Source organism: Rhinolophus sinicus, chromosome 1 (genome assembly GCF_057876585.1).
Source record: "Rhinolophus sinicus isolate RSI-liver-muscle chromosome 1, RSI-T2T, whole genome shotgun sequence".
Taxonomy (NCBI): Eukaryota; Metazoa; Chordata; class Mammalia; order Chiroptera; family Rhinolophidae; genus Rhinolophus; species Rhinolophus sinicus.
The window spans coordinates 12,277,588-12,299,665 of record NC_142501.1 but is presented as its reverse complement, the minus strand read 5'-3'; the positions used below and the strand labels follow the sequence as shown (position 1 = coordinate 12,299,665).

General features: G+C 45.1%; 1 long non-coding RNA gene across 2 annotated transcripts; it reads right to left on the bottom strand.

Moving 5' to 3' along the window:
- Nucleotides 1-5,360: 5,360 nt before the first annotated feature.
- On the bottom strand, nt 5,361-22,078 carry LOC141568843 (uncharacterized). 2 transcript variants are annotated; one of them, XR_012492075.2, is made up of 3 exons: nt 21,945-22,078; nt 10,021-10,231; nt 5,361-6,029 (listed from the first exon to the last, which is right to left on the bottom strand). It is a non-coding gene; the product is annotated as an uncharacterized LOC141568843 (long non-coding RNA). The 2 variants fall into 2 exon arrangements; XR_012492074.2 differs by having other exon boundaries at nt 10,021-10,235; nt 21,945-22,071.

The window sequence follows — 22,078 nt, the reverse complement described above, 5'->3', positions numbered from 1 at the left end:
ATTAAAGCTCCCTCAGCTACATCAGGGAAAAGCGAGACAGGCACAATCAACTCTAAACCCGTGCTTATTCAGAGACTAAAGTGAGAGGGGCAGAACTCAGCCTCCCTGGGAAACCAGGCACGGTCACATGACAGCTGCCCTCCTGGCTGACAGTGCAAATGAAGTCACAGCTACAGAAAACCCTGGATCACAAACTCTCGAGGTCCCCACCCACCTATTGCATTACAGGAAGTGCAGTCTTTTCCTTGGGTTTTCCAAGAACGCTCAAGGGTGTGGACACGTGCCCGAGGTCACGGTGGCGCGCAGCCCGAGTTGAGCAGCTGAAGCTCAGTCACGCCGCCTGGAGGCGGGTCGGTTGCTGGCTCTTTCCCGCTGTGCAAAGATGTTGTGGGCCTCCACCTCTGTTTAGAGCAAATGGTGGCCCCGGAAGTACCTTCAAAAGAATCTTTTGAAGTGAGAGGGAGAAGAAAACTTCTTTCTTTTGTGTTACCCTCTGTTCCACAGCAAAGCGGCCAGGGAAACGATTATTTCCTATTATTTCCCACTATTTCCTCTGGGGGGCGCGCGCGCGCACTGCCGGGACCGGTTTTGAGGTGGGCTGCTCATGGGCTTGGTTACCTGTCTTTTTCTAGCCGCCACTTGGTTTGGCTTGTGATGCGCTAAGCGCTGGGAGATAATACAGATTCGTCGTAAGACTGGCGATGTGAGAGCAGCCATCTCAACGACGCTGGAAGATCCCAGAGTTCCTGCATCCAGCATGGGGCAGGGGCAGGATGAGAGAATATTTCTGGGTCAGCCACCGTTCTAAGCACTTTTTACGTGTTTTTACCCATTTGCTCCTCACAACAACCATAAGAGGTGGATACTATTATTATCCTCATTTCATCGTCTGGCTTAGGGTAGTTTAGTAGTTTGCCCAATGTCCCACAGCTACTGACAGCAGCGCAGGATTCAAATCCAGGCTCCCTGGCCCCCAAGGCCATGCTCCTCTCCACCACACTGATGGATAGCAAGGAGGCTAACTGGTCTGAGACAGCCCAGGAGTCTAGCTGGAGAGGACAACAGAGATGGAGGCTTATGGTCAGTTTTACGGGTCACTTTGGGTAGGCTATCATCCCCAGTTACTTAATCAAACACTCTGTTGCTGTGAAGGTATTTTGTAGCTGTGATTAGTCTATATAATCAGTTTAAGTAAGAGAGATTATCCTAGATCATCTGGATGAGTCTGATTCAATCAGTTGAAAGGCTTTAAGATCAAAACTGAAGCTCCCCTGCGGAAGCGATTCCACTGTGTGGATTGCAGTTTCAGCTCGTGCTTGAGAGTTTCAGCTTTGCTGAATCCTTCCCTACACATTTCGGACTTGCCTAGCCATCTTCCACAATTGCATAAATAAACTTCTTGCAATAAATCTCTTAATATATCCTACTGGTTCTGTTTCTCCAGTGGAAGCCTGACTGATACAATGACCAAAGAACCAAAGACCAGACAGATGTGAGCCCCCATCAATGGTTAGCTGCCGCCCTGGGGAGAGTTGGAAAATCCCCAAATTGGCTGAGATAAGTTTCCATCATGGAAGGGAATGGAGAATTAATAAAGAAATTTAGTTCAGATGCTGAAAAATGAAGAAAGACAAATTTTTTGCACTCCCAAATTTATGGGCTAAGTCGATTCACACTTACTGCATCATTTTAAGACCCTATACCTACTTCAGGGTGCAACAAAAGAACAGAGACACAATAACAGTAACCAAACCATAATAATAAGAGTATTACTATTTATTATCAGGGGTCCGTTATTGTGCTTCACTTACATTATCTGACTTAATCCTCACAACAACCCTGTGAAGGCATGGCTACTCGCCCCTTTACAAAAGAGGAACTGAGACCTGGAAGAATTGCCCCAACGTCCCACGGCTGGTGAGTCAGGACTCAAGAAGCTGACCTGTTTGCCTCCAGAGCTGTACTTTAATGATTATGCTATACTGGCCTCTGGCAAAATGACTTCAATTCCCCCATCAGACCCACCAATTCTCCTTCAAAGCTCCCAAAGACTCCCACACGTACCAGCTACCACAGCAGACCTCTTTTTCTCCCTCCTGGCATTTGTCTCGGGTCCTTTGATCACCCCAGGACCCACTAGGAGGCTCCCAGACTCTGTCGGTGTCTGCTCTAGGCTGAAAATGTTGGCTTGTGTCATTGCCTTAGGGCTGGGTCACGGATGCCACCCCAATGGACTCCAACAGCCCACCCCACAGTCATTCCCTCCTTCTTCTTCCTGACCAGCAGCACTCTTCACTATAGCCAAAAGGTGAAGACAACCCAAATGTCCACCAGCTGATGAACGGATGGACAAAATGTGTTCCATCCATGCAGTGGAGTATTACTCAGCCCTACAAAGGAATGAAGTACTGATACCTGCTACAACATGAATGAACTTCAAAAACATTATGCCAAGTGAAATAGGCCAGACACAAAATATCACATAATGTATGATTCCATGTATATGAAAGATCCAGAATAAATAAACCTACAGAGGAAGAAAGCAGACTAATGATTGCTAGGGGTTAGGGGGAGGGGGAATGGGGCATGCCTGCTTAATGGGTACAGGGTCTCCTCTAAGGGATGGTGAAAATGTTTTGGAACTAGTTAGACGTGATGTTTGTGCAACATTGTGAATGTACTAAATGCCACTGAACTGTACATTTAAACATGTCTCATTCTATGTTATGTGAATTTTGCCTCAATAAAATACAAACCTACATACGTAAGTAATGCTCAGTCATCCATGTACATCCAGTCATACCGCTTTTTCATCTGCCTTAGTTTGTCTTCATGTCAGCCGTCTTCTCCCTAGGACCTTGGCACCTGATCCCTAGGCCGGGGCTGGGGCTGGGCTAGCAGGTGATTTGACAGCATTGCCCTGGTCTGCCTTGAATTGCCCTGCTCCACTGGTCCCCATTGGGTCTTCCCTGGCAAGTGGGGAAAACAGCTCTTCCAGAAGAGTGTTCCCATCTGGTACCTGCCCAGGAGGATTAGAGTATCTATTAATCAGGGCTTTTCCTTACAAGCAACAGAAATACACTCCAGCTGATTAAGCAGAAAAGGAGCTTATTAAAAGGATATTAACTCACGGAATAGGTTGAGGGGCTGGCAGACCTGGCTCGATGCTAAGCTTCCAGGATCAATGCCCCAAAAGGCCATAGAAACCGCGGGATGAGCAAAATGCCACCGCTTCTGCTGTTCCGCTAGACATTTCTGCACCAAGGATTTCAGCCTAAACTGAGCTCCCGCAGCCACCCTTGCAGCACAGACCCTCTATCCTCAAGTCCTCACTTCCTTATCCAAGGCTCCCCGAGGCGAGTCTTATTGGTGGAACTGGGGTCACGTGCTGGTACCTCAGCTGAAGGAAGGCTGGGGAGCCAACGTTTCTGTGTCCCACCATGGGAAGATGGGGCTCATAAGGCTGCAAATTTCTCAAATATCACAAGGTGTTGAAAATGTGATGGGTATACGGAAAACGTGACAAACAGTGGCTACAGCTTTGTTCCTCCACTGAAGGGCCATATGGCAGCCCTGGCTCATATAACATTGTCTCTCTCATGAGGCAACTTGGGCCTTCTGCAGAGACCACCCGGCTAGCTCTGGGTTTTGCCTGTCCAGAACCTTTACTCCTGCCCCTGCCCCAGACATGTAGGTCTCGTGGGGCTGTCAGTCATAAAGTCCATCCATCCTACCCACCTCTAGTTATGAGGTAGGTCAGTAACTCAGACCGGATCAACCACTGTATTCCATTTCCTGACAACAGTGATTGTTCCAAGGGGGCCCGTGACCAAATCAGTGCCATTTAGAATTTTAGAATTTTCCCTGGGATTGATAGGATGATGATGATGATGTGGGGGTGTGGGGGAGGGAAACTCTCATTTTCCCTGGAGTTGTTAAGCTGGGAGGAAATTTATTTATTGCAGCTGGTGGCCATCTTTCCCAGCCACATGGAAGAAACTATATGCAGTAGGAGAAAATTAGGTCAGCTGAGAGTGAAGCAGAGATGAGAGATGGTGAGACAGCCAGGAAAACATGATTTCATCTTCTGGATCCAGCTAAGCCTGAAGCCATTGCATCTCTGGTTTTTACTTACAAGAGCCAATAAGTTCCTTTCTACAGCTTCAGCTAGTTAGAGTTGGATTTCTCTCATAACTGAGTCTTTGTAATAAATAAACCACCCACTATCTAGTGGGAAATTTACTATGAAGCACTTTTCTGTCTATTATATTCTCTGATAGTGGATTTTAAAGTAAGGGGGGAGCTTTAATAATAAAAAATAATGCATATTATTCTCCCATTTTTACATAGAAGACAACTTGGCCTCAGAGGGTTTAAGGATTTGGTCAAGGTCACACAGCTAATTGTGGTCTGGCTTGAATTTGAACTCAGTTCTGCCTACCTTCAAGTTCAGCACTGTTCTAGAATTCTATAGTCAAATTTTATTTTTCAGAACTAATTGCATTCCTCATAGTTTTTCTCAATCGTTGGTGTACTCAGGCCTCTCAAAGTCAACTCTTAGCTCCGAACAATATAATAAATAACTGAAATATTTTATGGAGTTATTCTTCCTGCAGTGTTTTCATTTTCAAAATGTGTGAGGGCCAAGGTATAAAGCTTTGAAGTAGAAATTTTAATCACTGATTATGGATGTGAGGAACATAGAGCTCCTGGAACGTCAGCCCCCATACCTCCACTTACGGGATACCCTTAACCCTACAGGGGGCCTTTCCCTAGATAGAATACTTTTTCTGGGAAACCCAAGAATCTGGATGGTAAGGGACACAGTGTCAACATGTATTTGGAGTCAACATAATTCATGGGACCCTACAATTTTGAGCACAGCCTCATCCAGATTGAAACTCTCACCAAATCAGGTCAGCACATGGAGGTTAGTTATTTGGGAAGGAAAGGTGATAGAAAAGGATCATGGGAACTAATATTCATTGAGTACTAGCCAAGAATGGCAAATAGAGTTCATTTCCATCCTCACCTTCACTCATGCATTGACAAAAAAGCCATTGTATCTAAGCTCAACTAGTAATGTCTGCCCTGGGTGCAGGAGAGGGCCTGGTAGCATGGCCTTTTCTGGCTATGAGCTAGGCAATTTACATAATTAATCCCAAATTTTCACGACAATCTTTGAAGTGGGAGTTACTTGTCTTATTCTCCAGAGAAGAAAATTGAGATTTAGAGGGGGTGTTACTTACCTCTTGTGGAAGCTCCTAAGTGGATGAGTCTTTTAAAATTAACAAATAAAATAAACAACACACTACCACAACAAAAATAGCAACACTACTTATCATTTACTGCGTGTTTATACATGCAAGACACTGTATTAAGCCTGTGGTGTTATATTATCTCAGTTCATTTCCCAAAAGCCTGGTGAGGTAATTTGCCATTTTACAGGTGAGGAAACGGAGGAGCTGAGAATCCAGATGTCGTGACCAATGTCACCAGCTAGCAGGAAACGGAGCGGAGGTGAAAGCCAAGTGTGTCCAAGACTCTAGTTCCTGCAATCCCATTACTTCACGCTGGTGTATTTTCATCATGAGTTGCTGCTTGGTAGGGGAGGGGGATTCTGAGAAAGTGATGGGCTAAAATATGACAATGTGACAAAAACTGACATAACCCCTTCTGGAGAGGCTTTCTAATAACTCCTTCTGCAAGGAACACGTGATGGGCGTTTCCACAGATCAGGCTTCTTCAGGGTGGGGCAGGCCCGTCCCCTGAGGCCAGTCACCCCCCTTAGGCTTTTTGAGCACCTGTCCTCCATGGGGATCAGCCCACAGCTCCTTCAGCCCCGCCCACTCTGGCCTTTACCCATCTGGATGAGTCAGAGGCATACAGAACTTTCTGCATGAGATGGATGCTTTGGGAAAAATCCTCCATTGTTTTGTATCCAAAACATGAGGCAGCTCAGTGCTGCGACAGGAGCGTGTGCCACTGCACCTGGCTGGGTGACCTTGAACCAACAGAGGTTTCTTCATCTGGAAAGCAAGAAGGGTGGCCTACGCGACACCCAAGGGAGTTAATCGCTCTACACTGTGTGACATGCCTGAGTCCACGGACGGTCTCTGTCATCTGCCTCAGACCCTGTTCATTCTCATTCTATCCCCCCCCCCCCCATTCTCATTCTTGCCCTCTCTCTCTCTCGCTCATTTCTGTCCCTCTCTCTCTCTCATTTTTGTTGTCTCTCCCTCATTCTCATTCCATCGCTCCCTCATTCTCGTTCTCTCTATCTCCCCCTTGGCTAATAAGTTTTCCAACATACAACTGAAAATTTTCAAACAAGCAGTAAAATTGAATCCATTTTATAGTGAGCACCTATATACCCACGTGTTAGACTCCACCTTCTTCTCTTCACGTTGTATCTCTGGTCACCACTGAGGCAGAAAGCCCCCAAGCACAGCTCCCTGAGGACCCCAGAGGGGGTTCAGTCAGAACACCCTTCTTCTCCCCACAGTTCACATCCCTCATGCAGCACCCCACCCCACCCTCTGAGCTCCAACTCCTTTCTCCTTGTTGGCAGCCATCTTTCCAGCCATACAAATGTTTGTGCCTTGCTGTAGTGACCTTGGGTCAGGCCCTCCGTGCCTTTCTCACACGATGTAGAGAGGAAAAAAGCTTGCTGAGTGGCAGGTAGAACAGGGCTCCCAAGTTACTCAAAAGGTCACTTTGTGCCAGTCACTTGCCACATAACTACAATTCGTATAAATGTCTCCCCCAGAGATGTGGAAGTAATTCATAATCGATGTAGGAACTGCAGGAAGTTCCACGAAAGCCTGAAAATCATTGTGAGCACAGCCCACGTAGAGCTGTAGCGAGCATTTATTGAGCACCTACTGTGTGTTGGGCATCGTGCATGTCACACATATTTCCTCGGCAACCATATTTGGTAGGTAGGTATTGATTATTACTACCTCCAATTTCCAGTTGAGGAAACTGAGGTACAGAGAAGTTAGGTGATTTACTCACGTCCACACAGGTAGGAAGGGATGGAACGGAGATTTATACCCAGTCTAGTTCTAGTGTGTGCTTTTCATCACTAGCCCCCACTGTTCCCCTGAGCCTGTCCCAAATGGGCCAGGTATTTCCTGTGCAGTAACATTGAGCACGCACATATATACTTACTCTAATACGACTGACATCACGGTACTTTTTAACCGACTTCTTTCACTTAACCTATTTAACCATTTCTATTCACATATTCATCCTCAAAATACCCCTATGAAACAGATATTGTTATTGCATTTACAGATGGGAAAACTAAAGGCTACAGAATTAAAGATGGAAAATGGAGGCTCAGAGAGGGAAATGACTTGCCCCAAGTCTTGCTGAGTGGTGAGGTTAGAACTGAAATGCCTGACTAAAGCTGGTGCGTCCCACCCCACCCCCTGCCTCCCACCCCAGGGGTGAGACCACTGTGTGTGGGGGGTAGAGGAAGGCAGCAGGGAAAAAGTTTGCCAGGTGGGAGGGGGGCAGGGCACCCACATTATTCAAGAGGTCACTTTCTGCCAGTCACTTGCATACTACAAGGTTTTCTCCATACCTTCCTAAATTAGATCACATTTTAGCTGGCAGCTGAGGCGTGGCTGCTTGCTTTTTCCTCCTCCATGGAAGCCAGGGCCACTTTGCATGCATATCCCCATCCAGTGGGGACACCTGCCAGTCTTTCAAGATGGAAGGCTGGTCATTTCCCAGCACGGACCCTGTGGTCAGCCCATGGGGGCCAAGAAGGTGCAAGGGAAGGATTCCAGAGCTCTCCACGCCTGGGGGATCGCCAGTGTTATTGAACTGAAGAGAGTCTGGCCATTGGATGCACAGCAGAGCCAAACACTGAGCACTGCGTTTTGCTGTGGAGACATTGAAGCAAAGTCTTGGCAAGTCGCCCAGCCAGGAGACCGGGAAGCTATTGCTTAACTCCTGAACTCCCCGATGGTTTTTAATCAAGGGTTTTTAAAGGCCAAGATTGAGGGTTACGTATTAGGGGTCACGGGCGAAGCTGATTGGCTAGTTCCTGTGCAAGCTTCAGTGGTTTTCCTTTGTCTGATGTATTTAGGTCCTGATGTCATCTTATCTAGAGCTTTCAGCACTGTGGTTGGTCGGATGATCTATCTGGCTCAGGGTGGTATGTCGGTGACGTTATCTTTGAAGCAAATGCGGGAAGTAAACATCTTGTGAATTTTGTTGTTTAAGCTATCATGACTTTATGCTTAACGATGAATAGCTACATTTCTCTATTATCTCGAGCAAAATGTACTTTTAAACATTTTTCCTGGAACTTGTTTTACAGGCAGGCCTCTAGGATATGACTAACATACTTTCTCAATCTTTGACTATAAGTTACATGACGACGAAAGCAATTGAAACATTTAGTTAAAGCCCATAGTTATAGCTCTAGACTCTAATCTAATACCTAAACGTGTTCACTGTTCACTGTCGCTTTCACCAGCCTGGGTGCCACTGACTTGCATATGGGCCTTGGGTGAGACCTTCCTCTTTCTGAGCTTCAGGTTCAGACTTCTAATCCTGTTTCTGCTTTGAAGTTGGCCCCAGTCCCTGCTGCGCCCCAGAGCACCTTCCAGATGGCATCATCTCCAGGTCTAGAGGAATCTGAGTGACCTTGACCTCTTTCCCACGTCTTACCTCGTGTCCAAAACACAAAAGAAGAGCCCAAGAGTCATATGAATGGCTACATTTAGGGAGCATGTGTCAGGCATAGCCCTAGGTGCTTTCTGTCTATTTACTCATGTGTGCCCATCAACAACCTTGTGAGGCAGGTTCTATTATGATGTCCACTTTACAGATGAGGAAATTGAGGCACGGGGAGGTGAATTGATTTGCCTGAAGTCACGCAGCTGGTCTGTGACAGTGCCCGGATCCAAACCTAACCCTTTGGCCTCAGTGTTCACCTGCTTAATCACCTCCCACACTGCCTCTCAGATCACAGGGTGATCGTCTAGCTACCTCTTCTTACAGATTTGGAGTCTGAGGCCCAGGAAAAGAGGGTAACTCGCCCATAGTCACTCAGGTAGTGGGACTAGAGCCTAGTCCCCCAAAGCCCAGGGCCCTGGATCAACTACCAGTTCCCACCTTCCCCAGGGAACGTGACCACTCGTATTTGGTTTCTTCATCCCTGCAACTCAGAAAGTGGGGGAAGAAGGGGCTGTCCAGTTTCTGTGATACTCCATCTAAGGATAAGTCTGGAGGGACCGCCCACCAGGGTCTGACATGTGCACAGTATTTCCCCAGCCTGTAGGAGCAAACAGACTTCTCTGTCTCTCCCAGGTGTCTGAGTTTGCTGTACCTGCTATAGGTTGTTCTTGGGAGCCCTCTTGTCTTGATGGTGGTGGCGTGTGGGGTGGGGGGGTGGTCCTAAAACATCAGGGAACCCAACCATGTGAGTTACCTTGGTAACCAATGTACATACGTATACACAGAATTAAGTAAGAAGTATCTATCATAGCAACAGCTGTGAACAACAGCCCCTACCTAGCTACTATGGTTTAGATATTTAACAAAATTATAAGATCCTTTAGTGGTACTCATAATTAGCAAAATGTCATTTATATAGTACCATAAAGAACTGTGTGTCAGACACTGTTCTAAGTGCTTTATAAGTAATTACAATCCTTAGTGACATTCTGAGGAAGGTACTTACTATCTCCATTTTATAGAGGAAACTGAAGCACAGAGACAGGAACTAACTTGCCCAGAGTCACACAGCTGGAAAGTGGCAGAGCCTGTAAACAAACGCAAACAGTCTGGCTCCAAAGTCTGGGCTCTCAATCACTAGATGACACTGCCTCTTATGTCATTCTTTGTCCTTCTGCGATGCCTAACGCTTCCGTGCACCTCCATAAATGCCACCTCATCCGACTAACAAGATTTGTGTGGCAGACATGCCAAGAACAGTGTATTAGCTCTCTCTTGCGAACTAACAAATTACTCCAAAACAACAAACATTGATTTCCTCACCGTTTCTGTGGGTCAGGAACCTGCGTGCAGCTTAGCTGGGCCCTCCGGCTCGGGGTCTCAATCAGGGTGACAGCTGGGACCACGGTCTCCCCAAGAATCAATGGGGCCAGGATTTGTTTTCCAGCTCATTCAGTGGCAGGATTCAATTGGACAGAGGGTCTCAGTTCCTTGTCACGGGAGCTTCTGCATGGGGCGGCTCACACCATGGCAGCTGGCTTCATCAAAGGGAGTATGTGGGAGAGAAAAAGAGCATGCCAGCAAGACGGAAGTCACAGGCTTTTAAGAAATTATTGTTAATGTATTATTACTGTACTCAAATATACATAACACAAAATATACCATTTTAACCATTTTTAAGTATGTAATTCAGTGGCATGAAGCATCGTCACATATAGCACAACCATCACCACCAACCAGCTCCAAAATGTCTTCATCATCCCCAACAGAAACTCTGTCCCCATTAAACACTAACTCCCCACCCCCCTGCCCCCAGCCCTGGCAACTGCCATTCTACTTCTGGTCTCTATGACTCTGACTACTCCAGGGACCTCATACAAGTGGAATCATACAGTATTTGTTCTTTTTGTGGCTGGATTATTACACTTAGCATCATGTTTTCAAGGTTCAGTCATCTTGTAGCATGTGTCAGACTTTCCTTCCTTTTTTTCCTTTTCTAAAAAACATACAACATAGAATTTGCCATCTTAACCATGTTAAGGGAGCAATTCGGTGGTGTTAAGTACATTTGTATTGTGCAACCATCTCCAGAACGCTTCATCTAGCAAAATTAAAACTTTTTATCCATTAAACAACGACTCTGTGTTTCCCCTTCCCACCCCAGGCCCCTTGTAACCACCATTCTACTTTCTGTCTCTATGAATTTGACTGCATTAGATAGCTCATATAAGTAGAATTATACAAGGTTAGACAATTAAGTTCACGAACTCATCCTAGAAAAAAATGCTACATACCTCATTGCTAAATATCACGACAGTCACCTTCAAAGTCCTCCCCTTGGGAAGCTATGCACTGATGCCAGCGCCTAGTCCACCCTTCATAGCAATTCTAGAACTCTTTTTCTGGAATGGCCATCAGAGCTGTCATTGTATTACCCTTGATGTCCTGAATGTCATCAAAATGTCTTCCGTTCAATATTTCCTTTATCTTCAGGTAAGGAAAGAAGTCATTGGGGGCCAGATCAGGTGAGTAGGGAGGATGTTCCAATACAATTATGTGTTTACTGGCTAAAAACTCCCGCACACACAGTGCCGTGTGAGCTGGTGCATTGTCATGATGCAAGAGCCATGACTTGTTGGCGAAAATTCTGGTCGTTTTCATCGAACTTTTTCACGAAGCCTTTCAGCACCTCCAAATAGTAATCTTGGTTAACTGTTTGCCCAATTGGTACAAATTCATAATGAATAATCCCTCCGATATCAAAAAGGGTTAGCGACATCATTGCAACAAGTTCACGAACTTAATTGGCAGACCTCATATAATACTTGCCTTTTGTGACTGGTTTGTTTCACTTACCACAATGTCTTTATCGTTCATCCATGTCATAGCAGGTGTCAGAATTTCCTTCCTTTTTAAGCTTGAATAACATTTTATTGTGTGTGTATATGCCACATTTTGTCTACAGACATTTGGGTTGTTCCCACCTGTTGGCTGTTGTGAATAAATGCTGCCATGAATGCTATTGCACAGATATGTGTTGGAGTCTCTGCTTTCAATTCTTTGGGTACATATATATCCAGAAGTGGGATTGCTGGATCCTATGGTAATTCTACTTTTAACTTTTTGAGAAACTGCCATTCTGTTTTCCACAGCAGCTACACCATTTTACTTTCTCACCAGCACTGCACAGGAGTTCCAATTTCTCCACATCTTCACCAATACCTATTTGCTATTTTCCATTTTCTAATAGCCATCCCAGTGGTTGGGAAGTGGTATCTCGTTAATGGTATCTCTTTTATAACCTGATCTCAGAAATTACATCACCTTGGTTTTGCTGTATTCTACTTATAAGAAGCAAGTCACTAAGTGTGACCCACACTCAAGGGGAGGGGACTATACAAGGGTCCCAATACCATGAGGTGGGATTCCTGGGAGCCATGTTAGAGGGCTGCCTGTCACAAATAGTATTACTGTAAATAATATTTATATTATGCAAATTATGTAAATTATATTATTTTAAATGTAAGGCACCATATTCATGGATCTGGGAACCTTGTGTAGTGGCAAATATATGAACTTTGTGGCCAGAGAGATCTGGATTCAAATCCCAGTTCCTTGTCTGCTCAGCCGTGTAACCTTGAGCAAGTTACTTGACCTCTCTTCAGCTTGGCTTTCTCATCTGTTAAATGGGAACAAAAATATCTACCTTGAAAGATTATTGCAAGAATTAAATGAAGTAATGTATGCTACACATTGGAGGAGCTCAATAAATGATATCTAATCAGCATCATCGCTGCAGCAGTAACAAAACTAGTGATCAAAGGCGAGCCTAGGCGCTTTTCCCTCCGGGTGTCTTTAGCAATATGACCACAAGATGGCAGCTGCTATCGCACTAAGTATTTACCTCTCCTTGGTACAAGATAAGGATGTGTGTGTGTACAGTAATCTCTAAGCGTTATTTTTGGGAGGGAGGAGCACATGAGAAAATAATCCCACAATCCCTGTATTGAGCTTAAGCCATACCTTTTCTTTTCTGCTCCAACTCCCATGACCTATCTTCCATTCCTCTGCTGCTCCCACCTCCTGCAGAGGACGTTCCCTTCCCCACATTCTCCTGAACTAACTGGCTCCTGTCAGCCCCATGCATACAGTTCAAAACGCTTTCTCAGGCCTCCCATTGCTCAAGCTTTCCCTCTGCTTCATTCTACTTGTGTCAGGTCTCACCTCATTCTAGAAGCCTTTCCTGACCTTTGTACCAGATTCCAGGCTGCACAGGCGTCTTCATCCATGCTCTCCCCGTCACAGCCCTTGAGTCCACCCCTGTAAACTCTGATCACCTGTGGGCACAGGGCATGGCACCCAATAGAATATATGGGCTGATAGTCATTCTGAAAATAATTATTGTTTCCCTTCTTTGTATCAGGTGTTAGACGCTAGGGACGTGCGGGTGACCTTTCTTTGAATAAACACCAGAATCCTGAAAAACAGAGCTTCTACCAAGGAGATCATTAGCCCTTAAACAAGCAGAAGGACCTCGTGTCTCTTTTCATGTCTTCATAGAGTCGCCAGGTAAAACACAGGATGCCCCGTTAGCTTTGAATTTCAGATAAAAAGTAAATGAGTTTTTTTCAGTATTACTATATCCAGTGCAATATTTAGGACATATTAAATAATTCAGTAAATAATAAATTAAACAACATGTCCTAAATATTGCATCAAACATATTAATACTAAAAAAATTATGTGTTGTTTATCCGAAATTCAAATTTAACCGCTCATCCTGGGTTTTTGTCATTGCCTTTTGGTTTGTGTCAGTTTTTTATAAATCTGGCAAAAGACAATTTTTGCACAGAGGAAGTTCCATATGGCAGTGTGACTACATCTCCATGAAGACACAAGCCTGCTTCTATGGAGAATCAAAGGTACTTTGAAATTTAATGAGCCATTCTTTTTTAACCAGAAATCTCTCTTACCAGCTGATGATATGTTTTCTGACCTTCTTGCTCATAAATTCAGACTCATCTCAGAAACATTTGGTGTGATTTATGGAAAAAGCTTTGGTCTAAAGTAGAGTCATGGTGGGGAGTGGGGAAAGGGTGGGAGGTGAAGGCGAGGGTTCTTTCTTAGTTACCCTCAAACACCTTGATAGTCTTCAGTGATGGAGGACTATCAGGATGCTGCTTTTGGGCCTTGCTGGCTGCAGCCCAGGCAGGCTGCCCATTGCCCTGATTTCATGGGTACATTAAACCCATCAGAGGCTCCTCAGAGGTTGCACACAAACCATTACAGCCAGGTGGGCTGTCAGCTGATTCTTTACACTCTTGGGGCACTGCAGTGCAAAGAGCAGTGGATCCAGAGTCCAGGACACGGATCCTAGTTCTGGCTCTGCCACCTGCCAGCTAGCTGGGTGACACTCATTCTAAAGTCATTCATTAATCTATTAATTGGCTATTAGGACCTTAAAAATATTATGCTACATGAAAGAAGCCAATCAAAAAAGATTATATATGGTATAATTCTATTTGTATAAAACATCAGAATAGTCGAATCCATAGAGACAGAAAACAGACCAGTGGTTGCCAGGGGCTTCAGGAGAGGGAAATGGGGGTGATGGTTAATGAGGACGGGGCTTCCTTGGGATGACAAAAATGGTCTGGAATTAGATGGTGGTGGCATTTGCACAGTTCTGTGACTACACTAAAAACCACCAAATGGTACACTCTAAAAGGACAAATTTTATGGTATGTGAATTATATTTCAATAAAGCAGTTATAAAATATGCATAGCCCACCTTGCTTTGCTTTACACAACTTATAACCCAAGAGGCCCATTTAAAGGAAGCCAGGAAGATCGGTAATGAAAGGAATGGTATAAGATGAAAAAGGCATCCCCCGTCCAATGCCTTACCATGTGTTTTTAAATTATAAAAGTAGAACATGTTAATCAAAAATTATAAATAATATAGAGAAATAACTTAAAAGTCTCTTAACTCTAACTCCTCAGAGGCAACTGCTGTTACAATATTGTGAGTCTCTTTATTTATTAGGGGTTTTCGTTTCAAGCAAAGATACCAGCCCTGGGGGATGTGAGCAGCAATGGAACTCATTGCAAGGGTACGAGTTTGCTCAATCCTGATATCCCAGAGATCCAAGGTCCGAAGCTGATCTGCAGCCTCACAAGGGCACCACTCTTGGAACAGGCAGCTCTAAGCATTTCTCCTCAATCACTCAGGCACCGCACCCCAGGGTCGGAGCTCTCCAAGGAAGGTGGACGCCTCTCTGTAGTGTCCACTCAAGGCCTGACTTGTGATTGGACAAGCTTGGTTGTCCAGAACCAATCACTGTGGCTGAGAAAAGTTGGTGTTCTAATTGGCCAGACCTGAGCCCCATGTTGCAGCCCTGGGGGGCGGTGGGAGGAATAGAGTCTTACCAAACCACAAGGATAGAATGTGGGGAAAAATAGTTCCCCAAGGGAGATCTGGGTGTGATTTCCAGAGGACAGAATGAATGTCTCTGGACAAGCAGAAGTGGTTAATGTCCACTATAGTACCCTTCTAGATAGAAAAGGTAGATAAATAGATAACTAGGTAGATAATAGACACAGATAGATGATAGATGATAGATAGATAGATAGATAGATAGATAGATAGATAGATAGAGGATAGTGCTGGAACTGGAGCTGGATACAGATAGATATATTAGGTTGGTGCAAAAGGAATTGCGGTTTTTGCAAATATTTTCAACCTTTTAAACCACAATTACTTTTGCACCAAAATAATAAATACTGAAGGTGCCAAAAAAAATGTATACACATTTTAAGAGCTGATATCTATGCTCAAGCAGTAGCTCGCCGTAATCAGAAGTGTCTGGACGCTGATGGTAACCACTTTGAGCACCTCTTGTAATTGCAGAAGTCAAACATGACTTGTATTCATCTTTTATTATCGGTATATATTGAGTATTACAATTAGTACAGTTTTTTCCTTTCTTAAAATGTGTACACATTTTTTTTGGCACCCTCTGTATATAGAGATAGAATAAATACATCTGTATATATACACAGAATTATCTTTATTTTACAATAATATAGCATTCCGTCACCTACTTTATTTCCTTCAACATTATATTGAGTACATATTGATATATGTCTGCTGATTCTGCCAGTTCTTTCTTCTCAGTACACACAGTTTCCTCATTCTTTTTAAATACCTCCATATTATTCCATTGTTTACATGTGCCTTAATTTATTTAATCTTTCTTCTACTGATGGAAATTTAGGTCGCCTCCGGTTCTTGATCAAACACCAACGCAGTGAGCATTCCCAGATATTTCTGATGTCAAAACTAGATTTCCACATCTAGTTCCACTATTCCGTGCAATGTCTCTCTAGCAACTAGAAAGACGTTCACCAGAGTCCAAGGGAAGATTAGCTCCCCATGGGTGGACTGGTCAGGAAGGACTTTATGGAGATGGAGGTGGAGCTAATTCTTGAAGAATGAAGGAGAATTATCCAGGTAAAGAAGAAAATAAAGGGCATTCCAGGGAGGGAGAACAAAACGAGAATGGTTTCCTTGAAGCTGAACCCTCTGTAGCTTGAGTTCCACCTACTGCTTTAGGTTGTTTTGTCTTGAAATTAAGAAATGTGAAACAACCATTTTATTGTGTTTATGGGTTCTATGGGTCAGAAATTTGGGACAGCTGGACTCTGTCCCACAATATTTGGGGCCTCAGCTGGGAAGACTCAAAGGCTTGGGGTGACTTGGCAGGTGAGGTCTGCCATCATCCAGATATGTTTTCACTCACATGCATGGCAGCTGGGGTGGAAGCTGGGCCGCGCATGGCATCTCCATATGTCTCTTCATAGGGGCTAGTTTGGGCTCCCTCGTAGCATGGTGGCTGGGTTTCAAGAGTGAGTGTCCCAAGAGAGCAAGGTAGAAGTGCATGGCATTTTTATAATCCAGCCTCAGAAGTTACATAGTGAATTCTGCCATGAGGTAGTCACAAATGTCTGCCCCAGATCAAGAAGAGAAGACGTAAATCCTACCACTTAATGCGAGGACTGTTAGGTTACATAAATGGTACGGATGGCAGATATTGTTGCAGCCATTGTTGGAACACACAGCCTGCCTCCACACATCTTATCAACTTGTTACATTAAAGGGAAACACTCATCTGATATCTAAATCCTTACTGTGGGCTCTTGATAAAATGTCAAGTGTAGGCAGTGGTGGTGGGGGCTAATTTTATAATACCCAGCAGTGCTTCTTTAAATGATCTTTCTTGGGCATTGAATCAAGATGGTAGACTGAGCACATGCTTTTACCACTACTTTCCTCCTCAATCCCTAGCCATGACAGAAAAGAAATGTTTAAAAACAATAGATTCATAATAGAGCTGGAACACTGAGTGGCATTGGTAGACCACTAATGTTGAGGAATCTCAGGACAGAAATCATATAGAATCAATTTCTTGGAGGAACCACAGCTCAAAACATGTGCAGGAGGGGAAGGAAGACTGTGGATAGTGTGAGTCTTTCTAGGAGTTTTCCAAATCAGAGGCTATGGATCTGAAGGTCTTGGGGTCATCATCCAGGTGGTTGTCTGAGAGCTGGTATCTAGAACAACAGGCAGGTTGACCCTTTCCTTTACCTACTTGCCAAGCAGCAGGCAGCAAGGACACTGGGCTCCAGACCAGAGCAATGTCTCTAGGACTTGGGTGGAAAAAGCAAGAGACAGCGCAGTGCTCCAGGCACCTAGTAGAACCCAGGAATAATCTAAGGCCCTCTACCTCCACAAGACAACTTCTAGAACATACTACACTTTTCTCTTCCCCACCATTGGCCCCAGTCATGCAACAAATTTCCCTGAAATCAATTTGAAAACAAACAAACAAACAAACAAACAAACAAAAACCTGAAGAGAAGCACCAAGCTCTACAGAACTACAGAAGATGGACCAGCATTTAGGGAAACGGAAAGAAGTTTAATAAAAGTTGTTCAGTGTCCTCAAAGAAAGACGAGAGGAATAATGCACCCATGAAACTAGACGTATGAGGTCTGACAATTAAGTTCATGAACTCACCCTAGAAAAAGTTCTACATACCTCATTGCTGAATATCACTACGGTCACCTTTGAAGTACTCCCCTTGGGAAGCTATACACTGATGCCAGTGCCTAGTCCACCCTTCAAAGCAATTTTGGAACTCTTTTTCAGAGCTGTTGTCCTGAATGTCACCAAAACGTCTACCTTTCAGTATTTCCTTTATCTTCAGGTAAAGAAAGAAGTCATTTGGGGGCCATATAAGGTGAGTAAGGAAGATATTCCAATACAGTTATTTGTTTACTGGCTAAAAGCTCCCTCACAGACAGTGCTGTGTGAGCTGGTGCATTGTCGTGATGCAAGAGCCATGAATTGTTGGCAAAAAGTTCAGGTCACATAACTTTTTCATGTAGCCTTTGCAGCACTTCCAAATAGTAAACTTGGTTAACTGTTTGTCCAGTTGGTACAAATTCATAATGAATAATCTCTCTGATATCAAAAAAGTTTAGCAACATTGTTGCAACAAGTTTGCAAATTTAATTGTTTAACTTCGTAGTACATACCCTGCCCATGTCTCCTCACCTTTCCCACTTTGAGGCACAAAGAACTGATCCCAACTGCCAGCACCTGCATGTCTTTGCCTGAGATGTCTTTTTGGTTTTGCTTTTCTTTCCCCTTGTGGCCTCCAGAGTCCTGTTTGCCTACTGTGTGCCCTGTCTGAAGTGCTGAGGCGTTCACACCCGCTATACTCAAAGCAGCTCTCAACCCATGGCAAATGGGACTTGGTCTGAATACCCCTTCCTCACCCCTTGGGTGGCATAACTCTGAAACATGTGGTCGACACTGGTTCCCAGGGTTTGCAGCTTGATTAACTGTGGTAAACTGACTCGATAACACACCCTTAACTGGCTGCCTTCTCTTCCCCACTCACTTCCCCACTCCCCCACGGCAGTTCCTGGCTTCACCCCCCAAATAAGCCACTTGAACTCAAATCATGTTTTATGGGTTTGCTTATTACAGAACCCAAACTAAAACCAAGAAACAGGTAGTTATGAAAAAGAAAGTGGGTAGATAGACTGGATAACATACTGAGCATAGACAGACAAAGAATTAGAAGAAGATAACATAAAATAAAAGTTAAGTGACGTGGATGACAGATCCAGAGATCCCAGTACCTGTCCAAAGAACAGAAATAATTAAAAGGAAGAAACAATCCAAGAAATAGTAGAAGAAAATCCTCCCGGGCTGAAAAAAAAACAAAAAACAAAAAAAAAACCACACAAATCTTCAGATTGAATGGGGTATGAACAAAAAAACAACTCATCCTGATGAAATTTGCAAACACCAAGAGTAAGAGAAAGTCTGAAAACCTTTGCAAGCTAAAATAGCAGGTTACCTACAAAGAAAGGAGTTTTGATAGGACCAAAAATTGCATCAGTGACACTGAAAGCTAAAAGACCATGGAAACATCCCTTCTAAGTTCTGTGGGACAGGGTTTGAAACTTAGAATCCTATGCCTAGCCAAAAATCATTTATAAGAAAGGGGGAAATAAAGACATTTACAAACATATACAGAACTTAGATCCACTGTCACTTTCAACAAAATGAAAATGAGTCCAAGAGCAAGATTTGTGGCACAAATATCAGAAAGCCGACCCTTGTATCTCCACGTGCCGGTGGCCACCGCTGGGACACACAGAAGGCTTGCCCGCCTCTGAATTCTCCTTTTTCATTTCTTGTATCACCAATTTGAGATTCAATCATGTACTACCTTAGAGATCGTATATAGTGTTACAGCAAACCACGTCCTGTTAGCATTGCCACTTTGCTATTCATGTGTTGCCTTGCCCTCCTGCCTAGATTATAAACTTTCAATTACAAGGACCGTATTCACTGAGCTTTAACAAATATAATCTCTCTCTCGTTTCACTGAGTCTAGCATCCTGCTGTTTCCAGCCTCTTTCCCATCTAACCTGCTCTAAACACCCTCTGAAAACTCAGTCGGCTGGCTTTTCTCCTCCCTTCTCCCCTTACTCTTCCTTTCCAGCTCCATTGTCTCCTTCCCCCACCCCTCAGCCCTGTCCCCATGCCCTTGTGTGTCAGCTCTGCTTTCCCAGGCGTTCTCCTGATCGATACAGTACAATCAAAGCCAGCAGCCCACCTTATGCCAGGCAGTGTTCTCAGCCCTTTGTGTGGATTTGTGAATTCCCTTTTCAGAGCTCTTCTATGGGATAAGAACTCTTATTGTCCACTTTTCAGGTGGGGGAAACCAAGGCACAGAGAGGGGAAGCAAGTTGCTTGAGGACCCACAGCAGTTGCTAACGGAGCTGGGGTTCTCACTCGGGAAGTCTTGCTCTTATTCTTAACTGTCGTGAATTTCTGAGGCATTGGTACGACTCACCCCTTGTCAACCAGTCAAGTCCCAGAGATTGAAAATTGAGTGGGATACATTCAGGGGTCAGGGGGAGAATAATGGGCAGAACTGGAGAATTAAGATGGTAGCTAGGGGAGACAACAAATGAAAATTAGTTTGGAAGGTGGGCTACACAACAGAGTGGTAATATGTGACATGTGTAAAGTTGCAGAGTTTACAAAGCAAGCATGTCTGCTTGCTCATTTCACGTTTCGCTTGATTCTCATGGCAATATTTAGAGAAAAGATTGGAGGTAATCGTTGCTCCTGACATTTTACAGATGAGGTGTCTGATGCTCAGAGAGGTTAAGTGACTTGCTCAAGGTCACAGAGCCAGAAAATGGCAGAGCAGGCCCCGAACATTAGAGCTACCTGACCAGGCACAAATAATTGGAGCATAATGTGCTGAGTGGAGGAACAAAATGCCAGTCAGCGCTCATGCACGATTTCCTCACCGATCCTCAGCAGTTACAAAACACGCTGTTTCTGTTAATATACCTGCTGTTTGCCTTCTTGGAAAAGACCAGTAGCATTTTTGGTTAGGGTTCCACAGCAGAGAAATTTCTTCCTCCACCCATTCAAATCCAATCACTATTGCCCATGCAGCTGCCCGCCCCTCCAACAATCCAAGTTCAGAACAGAGACCGGGCCGGAGAGGGGAGGGGAGGGGAGGGGAGGGGAGGGGAGGGGAGGGGAGGGGAGGGGAGGGGAGGGGAGGGGAGGGGAGGGGAGGGGAGGGGAGGGGAGGGGAGGGGAGGGGAGGGGAGGGGAGGGGAGGGGAGGGGAGGGGAGGGGAGGGGAGGGGAGGGGAGGGGAGGGGAGGGGAGGGGAGGGGAGGGGAGGGGAGGGGAGGGGAGGGGAGGGGAGGGGAGGGGAGGGGAGGGGAGGGGAGGGGAGGGGAGGGGAGGGGAGGGGAGGGGAGGGAGCAGGAAACCAGAAGACAGTCTGGAGAACTCCTATTTTCCATGACGCAGGAGTGACTTCCACTCCACTTCATCTGATATTTTTAAGATGTTCTACGTCTTTTTCCAATTACCTGGTGGTTAGAGAAGGCGGGAGGGGAGGAGGGGACAGTGTGGAGGGGACCGAGGCAAGGATCCACCTTGACATCTCTGAACACACTGCATGAGGCTTGTGTTTTCACAGACATGTTGCTGGAAAAACAAATACCGTGTTTCCCCAAAAAGGAGACCGGGTCTTAATTAATTTTTGCTCCAAAAGACGCATTAGGGCTTATGTTCAGGGGATGTTATCATGGAAAATCATGCTAGGGCTTATTTTCCAGTTAGGTCTTATTTTCAGGGAAACACAGTAGTGACCCGCAGGCTGCCTGGAGCCAGAAAGCCAGCCCCAGGGTGCACTCTGGCCTTTTGCTTCCCTCTGGGCTGGGCCTCAGCGTTGCCCCAGGGGTGCCAACCAGTCTGCCTGCCCTGTGTCCCTTCTGACCATGCCGGAAGTTCTCTTCAACTAGCAGTTTCTGAGTGTCCAGTCTTTGCCTGATGCTGCGGAGGAGAAAATGAGTAACGCCTGGTCCTCATTCTCGAGGGCTTTGCCATTGGTGAGGGAGCCACACGTGTGTCTCATGCCTCTAATCTGGCCACATGAGTGAAGGAGGGGAGCCCAGGGGCCTGTGGGGCTCAAGGAGCTGGGGCCCTGCTTCAGGACAAAGGCTTCTGCTATTGGTTGCTGCTGGACTCAAGGCTAGACAGCCTCCTAGCTGTGTGACCCGGGACAAAGCATTTGACTTCATAAAGTCTCTGCTCCTTCTGCTGTGAAATGGGAAAATAACAACACTCACCTTGCAGGGTTGTTGAGAGGAGAAGCAGCACCTAAGGGATAAGGCAGCTGTTTGCTAACGAGTCAAGAGTATTATTATCACCACTCAGGGCAGACAGCACAAGGAAAGAGTGGCTGGGAGCCTGGGAAGAGGGC